This window comes from Quercus lobata, chromosome 4 (genome assembly GCF_001633185.2).
Source record: "Quercus lobata isolate SW786 chromosome 4, ValleyOak3.0 Primary Assembly, whole genome shotgun sequence".
In the NCBI taxonomy this organism is placed as follows: domain Eukaryota; kingdom Viridiplantae; phylum Streptophyta; class Magnoliopsida; order Fagales; family Fagaceae; genus Quercus; species Quercus lobata.
In genome coordinates, this window is record NC_044907.1 from 73,611,807 (window position 1) to 73,620,343 (window position 8,537).

Sequence of the window (8,537 nt, forward strand, 5' to 3'; positions counted from 1 at the left end):
GATGGCTGAACTGGATTGAGCCAACATCACCTTATATTTTGAATGTCCAACAGCAACACCAATGAACTATATGAGACACTATACTCTCTTGTTGAAAAACCCGTTGATGAACAATCAACTAATTAAACAAGTCATACAAGAACCTGGCCCCTGTTTGGGACGAGGGCCAGTATGATTATTGATTCTTCAAACAGCTAGAGAGAAGGGCAATCAAAGATCATCAGTTCATGTTTGAATAAAGGATCTGCATGTTTTCGCACACTTACTAACAATATTAATCATACAAACTGTACATGTAGCATTCATTAAAGCAAGAATACAGCTTTTGCATATTGCTTCTTCCATCAGAATGTTTAGCTTAAATAATTTTTGAAAAAATAAACAGCAAATAACCAGTGCTTAACATTGCCTCCAACATAATTGAGACAAACCTAGATGCTACCTTCGGAGAGCATATTACAGCCACAATATCTTGTTCTCATAGTCAATACCACCTCAACATTACATCATACATAACTCAGATTCTTTTTTAGGGGGTTGGGAGGAGGGAAGGCAGGGGAGGGTTGGGGAGGGGAGGGCAAGGGGCATTTGGGGATATAGAGAGGCAGTGCTTACCTATGGTTTTCGAGGCAGCAGTGGAGAACTACTGTGTCTGCTGTTGCTACTGCTTCTTCCTTTAATGGGCCTACACAAAAGTAAGCTTCCATCAGAACAAACCCAAATATAAATGAAAGCATGAAACATTTAAAGCTGCGAACACAAGTCCTAAAACTATATATATATATATATATATCCTCAAGAGGATAGATGGGGCGATTAAGGTGAGATCCAATGTAGATCCAACTTTCTATTCAATTGTGGGATCCAGGCAGTCTAGGGGCACCACCATGGCTCCTCTCTTCTTGAGAATCCATACACCCCTTATCAGTATATGAACAGCTATCTCTCGAGAACTAGTTTAGGTTCGGCCTCAATGGGAAAATAAAATGGAGCACCTAACAACGTATCTTCATAGACCAAGAACTACAATATATATATCAACAAGGAACCTAATATAATATGTGTTAAAGGAATCAAGTTTACACTTCAGGCAAAGTCAAAGAGGAGAGACATGCAAAAACAAGGCCAAGTACTCCTCCCAGCATAATCTTAGAAATTAATTTCTACGAATAACCTAGTTAGGAAATTGTTAGTCTATTAACTATTTGGAGGTTTGGCATGCACTATGTGTGAGCACCATGACTCACAAAATTTCTTTATTAAATTTATTTGAGTTGCTAATTCCCTTCTGCACAATTTTTGGTCCTAACAAGATCCCACGGCCAAGAAAATCTTGGAAAGTGGGAGATACAAATTACTTAAAATATAAAAAAATCCAAATCCAAATTATTGTCCATAAAACTATATCCTCAAAAGTTGAGATGAGACAGACTTCTACTATCTTCCATTAATTTGGGGATAATGGAAAAGGGAAAACATCTTCACACCAAAAAAAAGCCTTTTCACACCAAACGCAGTTGGTTTTCTATATTAGTATAGATTTAGCTCACAGATACTACATTTTCTTTCCTACTGAGGTTCAACAATATCCCACCGAGTCCGGTTAGAGGAAATTCAATATTTTTATTCATGTGACTTTTGACTGCACCAATGCCGCCTTAAGTTTATGTACTCTGCTTCTTAAGAAACAAGTACTAACGTAAAATGTCAAAAAGAAGAAAAGGCTAAAATCTCAAATTATTTAGCTGCAACAAACTGTAACCTCAACTATATGGCAATGGTTGCCTAGTTATGATACTTGTTAATTCTGTTCATGTGGCATAATCACCCAAAACGATGCCACCTAAGGATTTTGTTGGCTATCTCTAAAGGGCTTATAATCAAGTACAATAAGATAAGCACACCAGCAATAATCTTTTTTGTGGAAAACTGGACAATAAAATCATTTCATTTTTTTTAAAACTGGCTTTTAGTGGTAGACATACATTATTTGGAGTTAGAGTCATCACAAATCAGGCATTACCACAACACAATGATTTCACATGAAGATATAAAAAATAGATCACCGCATAAAAGATTTGAAATATTACAGCTGAACCACCTCCAATGCTCTAAATGAAATGATTTGATATTTGCATAAAAATTAAGAATGTCTCTGCGAGGTATAAAATGCAGTATTATAAAAAATGTGTGACATCAACAGCAAGAAGAGAAACTACAAATGTGCAGAGATTTATGATTTTTATTTTGGATAAATAATACACAGCTTTGCCAATAAGGTGAGACCAAGGGAATCAATACCCTATGATATATCCACAAAATTCCAAACAGTCTAGCGAAGCACTCTGGATTCATGCAACTGAATGCAAGTTATGCAGTCCACAATAAATGGTAGAACAGACATTATGATTTAGCAGTTAAGGTTACATATTGAAAATGCCAGTTAAATCGACTCAACCAAAGATGATGACAACATAACACTGCAAAAGCAGTAAACCATGAATTAACCAACCTGAAATTTCCCAAGTTATAGTCTGCTCATGCTATTATCACCATCATCAGTGCTTATTTATTGAACTACAAAGTACAAACCAAAATCTAAAGCCAGCCTTGTCGCCTAAAATATCCTCAAATCCATTTTTTAAACCCAAATGCCAACTCAACTTCCATCTCCTCATGGAAAGCAACAGATAGCTCCCTCGTGTGTATTTTATAGAATTTAAAACTACCTCTTCGGTAGTAGGAATTTTTCATTGTGCTCCTTTTCTCCAGTGATATCCATTTCTTTGAATTCTATAAATTTCGCAACTTAATGTTATATAACTGAAAAAACTCCCACTTAAATATTTTTCCCAAGTGCAACCACCAAAATACTTTACCTTCCCCATATCACATTGAGAGTCCAATTTGGAAATCAAAATTCTAAAGGGAACAAGCGTTTAACAGTTTGGAGTTTAACTTCCACCATCAAGACAATACATGCATATGTACTTTCCAATAGTTCTGGAGTATAAATATTGATATGAACTTAAATATAGATGTTACTGAAAATGATAATTTGATCTGGGGGTGGGGGACACAACAAAGACATTTTCATCTTGGACTCATCACATGAAAATTGAAAGAATGTCATCTTGCAAGCTCGTATACCTTGCGCATAAGAATGAAATTCATCATGTTGAAATCCTATGTTTGGATAAAGAGAGATGGGGAGAGAGGAGAGGAGAGTGGCCAAATATATAAAATCACGTTATGACCACGAACCCCATATCCTCCTCTCCCCATTAAAGTGAGTAGTAAATTTATTTTTCTTCATTGCAAAGTGACACAAATGCCAGGTGAGTTTTGAATCTATGATCTCACCCTCCATCCCAGGGGCAGAGGAAGAGCCATCCGACCTAAAACCCCATTAGAATAGAAATAAAATGTATTTAGATGAATAAAAGTGAAACCATTCACGGATAGAAATTACCTTCTTGGGCTACGACTCCTTGATCTCCGAGGTAACTGTTATAATTAGAAAGAATAAGCAATGTAAGGTATCTAGTAGGAGGAATTCTCTTTTAAAACAAAAAATTACAAACACTAACCTTGCATGGACTAGGTGATCCAGAGTAGGATGATGACCACCCATGTCTTCCGACTAGTACTCGACCTCTATTGTAAACAACACCCCCACAGAGAAAGGCATGCTTAAGTTAAAAAGTAATACAAACTAACAGCACAAATCTATTAACAAAGGGAAATAGCATTTTGCAAAACTCAACAACATACTGAGCCTATTACAAATTTGAAGAAAAAGAAGGGGTGGAATGAAATTGAAGCCAACATAATATTGCAACTCAAGTTCAGAACCGACATGGTCTTTATGTAAGTTGCAAAAATCAGGGTGACATCATAAGAACAATGGGCATGATAGAACTTATAAACAAAACTAAATTGAAGACAGGTGGAGTCGTAGAGTCTTGCCCTTGGATATACCAGTATTGTCAAACAAGATAGTGATGATCCAAACATTTCATGGCTATGTTAAAACCTATACACATCCAATACATTCTATCTGTCATCCAAGCCACATAAAGGGCTAAAAGAAATTACTTGAACCCACAATGAACAGCAATGTTTACAAGGCACCTCGCAACCCATATTGAACAGCATTCCATACAGCACTACTACAATTTCTACCAAAATGTCCTCCGCTACAACCCACAAGTCCACCACCCATCTAGGAGTCCACTACTTCTCATGTACGCATACAAAGAAATTTGCTGGCATACACTCAAATGAAGCAATTCTACAAGTAACACCAGAGCTCTGCAACTTTAAGACCCATATTAAAAAAAATTCATAAAACTTATTCCCATCCTACTGAAATAAATCGGACATATATGTAAAGCAAATAAAAGAGAGCTGACACAATTCAGACAACTAGAAAACCAGATCAATCATGCTTAGGATTAGAAACAATTTAGAAAAGTTACCTCCGTCGGGAGCAAGCAGTTGTACGAATAAGAGGAGTACGCATACGACCAATAGGAGACCTTCTAAGAGGACTACGAGCTCGTCTTGGAGGTGAACTGAACGAAAACAAAGGTCATATTCAAAGCTTGTGAACCCATTTGTTAATCTCCTTTCCTTTAATAGTGTTACCCGTTCCAGTGAAGTTGGGCTTTGTCCCGGACATGTAGTAAAAAAACTCATAAAACTTATTCATAAACCCGGTCCATCACCTTTACTTAGACTTCAAGAATTACCCTTATCATTCATGTTACAAGAAGAAAAAAATATAAACAGATGTATCCAAGAACGTGTGTGTATCACAAAATTAATATATGAATAACTCCCTAGAGTTCTGTAAGGCCCCAGAAAAGCCGAAGTAATAAGACCTATACAATGCTTCCCATAGCTTCTAATATAAATTAGAACCCTGCCCCTAAAAATCAAATTAGAAGAGCTTTAGAAAAGCAAGAAGATAAATAAATATTAATTGTCAAAAAGGTCTCTCACAAAAACGGAAAGATGCACATTTTGTCAAGTAAAGGTTCAAGTGTATGCGTCAAACATGGGAACACGAACAAGCATCCACAAGGCAATTGTCACTAGGGAAGTATCCTAAACATAAAAAACTAATTATTTATTTGAAGGCTAGTATTATCTTAATAAGATTTTTTTAGATTTCATCTCAATAATAATAATAATAAATTTTTTTTTTTTTACAAAAATGCAAAAGACTATATACAAAGAAATAGAGACTCAATAAACATAGGAATGGAATCTAATAATATATTTATTTATTTATTTATTTTGGCCCCCAGAAAAGCCAAAGGAAAATATACCATTTTATTTTTTTATTTTTTTTATTTTTGTGATAATTTGATGGACATAATGAGGAAGAGAATATTTAAATTTTTTCCCTTGTAAACACCAAATTGGGCCTTTTTTTTTTTTTTTTTTTTCCAAATAGCATAACTTTTTGAAATATTTAGGAAAAAAGCACCAAGTCAAACTTAATTAGTTTTGTAGCCTTTTTTTTTTTTGGAACTTGAGTTCCAAATATTATGGCAATCGGATCAAACATAATGCTTGGAACTTGAGTTCTAAAAAAGTGCTACATAACTAAATAAGTTTGGAATTGTGTTATTTAGCAATTTTTTTCAAAAAAAGTGCTACATAACTAAATAAGTGAAACTCGAGTTTACCAAACTCAAGTTCTAAGTAATATGGCAATCAGATCAAACAAAATGCTTGAAACTCGAGTTTGGTAAATTCGAGTTTCACTTGGAACTTGAGTTCCAAAAAAGTGCTATCTAACTAAATAAGTTTGGTCATGTGTTATTTACAAAAATTTTCTTAAAATTATGCTATCTAGCAAAAAATTTCAACCAAAATGTGTTAGTTGAATTACAATTTACAAGTTACTTAACCATATACCAAGCTTATATTATTGTTTACTTAATTATAAAGATATAAAGGTACAAACTTATAAGAGAAATCCTGTTGGAGTAAGGCCATGTTCAAGGCCTATTCTTAAATACTCTTCCTTAAGATTGATTATTGTTAAATGTGTGACTTCAGGATTTTGGGGGCTTTTGGGTTTTGGCACCTCAAATATGTCTTTCTCAATCTGTTTTGCAATTTTCATCATCAATTAGCTAATTCACCAAAACTTTCACGTTAGCAAACCATTTGTTAGACGTACGTATCTCAAGACTACCTTTTTTTTTTCTTTTGGGTTAAGAATCATTTTGAGACTACATTTAATGGAATTTCTTCACTCCAGCATAAAATGATCTTAATATTTTGCTAATATACTGTACTAGCTAAACAATGTGTTTATTTACAAGCCTTTGACCACAAGTGTTTTTGGACATCAACAGAGGAGGATAGCCCATCCGGTGTCTTTATTTGTTGTTGTAATTTTATTTTATTTTCTTTCAATATATGATGTAATCTGGGAATACTTATAGGCCCCGGATTAGAGAATTGATTATTGCTTAATAATATTTCTTAGTGAAGGTCGTACTTAGCTCAAAGTCCAACCAAGACAACCAATTATTGGCTTGCATGCATTTTTAGTGTTTGCATGTACCACCACTTGGTTTCAGCACGTACACTATATCTAGTGTGAAAAACTGTCTACTAATTTCTTTGAATTTTATTTTCTTACCTATCCACTAATACCAAAAGGAAATTATTATTATCATTTTTTCTAAAAGAAGCAAAATTAAAGAAATAAGGAAAATTGAAAGATTTTGTAACTAATAGTCTAATACACTTAGAATTTTTTTTTTTTTTTATAGGACTTAGTTATAACTTTTGAACAAGCTTACCAGTATCACTCTATAGTCTAAATAAGAGTCATAAAGATCCTAAGGTACAGTTAATTAAGTCGTTCATCTTGTATTGCATGCATATCTCCTTCATCCTCTCCTCCTCTCTTTTATTTATGTTTCGAAATGTCATGGCATGGCTTAAAAGTTAAAAATTTTATTGAATTTTCCCTTAGTTATTTTCCAAAATTTCAGAGCATGTGTTCCGTCGGAATGACACATTTCACAATGGTATTCTTCCCATTTTGATCGGAACATGTTAATTAGTAACATCATACATGCTCAAGATAAAGCAAAGGTCAAATTTAGGAACAAATACATCATAATAATAAGATAGTATTAACATGATTAATCTATAATAAATTTGAAAATACCAAAAAAAAAAAAAAAAAAAACTGTAAGAAAGACTCATTCAGAAAATGACAAAAAATGAATTAGTACTAATTAAGAAATAATAAAAATGAAATACTGTGAAATTCGTGTTAATTACTAACATCATATACATGCTCAAGATAAGCAAAGGTCAAATAGGAACATATACATCAAAATAAGATATTAACACCACGATTAATCTAATAATTTTGAAAAAATCATTAAAAAATCTTGTAAATCATTCAGAAAATGACCCCAAAAATTGAAATAGCACTAATTAAGAAATAATGAAAATGAAATACTGTGAAATTAGTGTTTTTTCTTTTTTACTTTCTGTTAAAAAAAAAAAATTAATCTAGATTGGAGATGCTCTATCTCTTGCCCAACGAGATCTTAGATATTGGTCTTCTAGATATTCTCCTTCTTTGAAATGCAGCAAATGACATAATTATCCTGCGATAACAACAACAATAAAAACATTTAGGGAGAAGTTTAAACCGTATGGAAATATTTGCATTGTGCCTTTTTTTAATTATTAAAGAAGTAAATTAGGAAACTTGCGCATGGAGAAAAAAAATCCATGTTTGTTTATTCTAAAATAAATATAATCAGATAACTTTGGACAATATGCAACATTAAGCAATTAAGCATCATTCAGATAAAAATGTTCACACTCATCTATTCTCGGGTGCATCCTTTGCTAGATATTCTAACATATACATGCAGCAAAATAAATCATAAACGTTCTCACACACACATGCGTATTTATAAATCTCACCCAATAACTTAATTTGAACAATATGTATATGCAACAATATTAAACAAGCATCGTTAAAAAACCAAAACTGGGTCACCATTAATTATAGCAACCAAATAAAATGGGAACTAATCGGCTATAGAGTAACAAGAAATATCACACACTGTTTTCAACAGTCCCAGATCACAAATTGGATCACTATAACTAAAATCCACAACCTCTAGAATTCTGAATTTACAAACAGCAAGTAAAACCATGGAGTTCCATATATACATGCAGTCCAAACAAACATTAAACCCCTAAATTCAAAATGGCCACTTGACAAAACTGGTCAAATCCTCAACAACACGTACAGTAACATAAATTCAGTGACTGAAATCTAAGAAATAAATCAATAAAATAAGGTATACCCATTTGAGTAAATGAGCCGAAAATCAAATTGCTAGCCTAAATTTATTAACTTGGACACAGATACAAAATAATGTGGCAATCAAGTTTGAGCACCAAACAATATTTCAAATAAAATCTAGAAACAGAGCAATATGAATTTTAAATATAGAAAATCAAGGAAAATAAAA

General features: G+C 33.1%; 1 long non-coding RNA gene across 1 annotated transcript; it reads right to left on the reverse strand.

Annotated features, from left to right (window-relative positions):
* Window positions 1-314: 314 nt before the first annotated feature.
* On the reverse strand, window positions 315-4,664 carry LOC115987532. The gene is made up of 4 exons (XR_004091134.1): window positions 4,482-4,664; window positions 3,591-3,657; window positions 3,473-3,507; window positions 315-685 (listed from the first exon to the last, which is right to left on the reverse strand). It is a non-coding gene; the product is annotated as an uncharacterized LOC115987532 (long non-coding RNA).
* Between the last annotated feature and the right edge of the window lie 3,873 nt (window positions 4,665-8,537).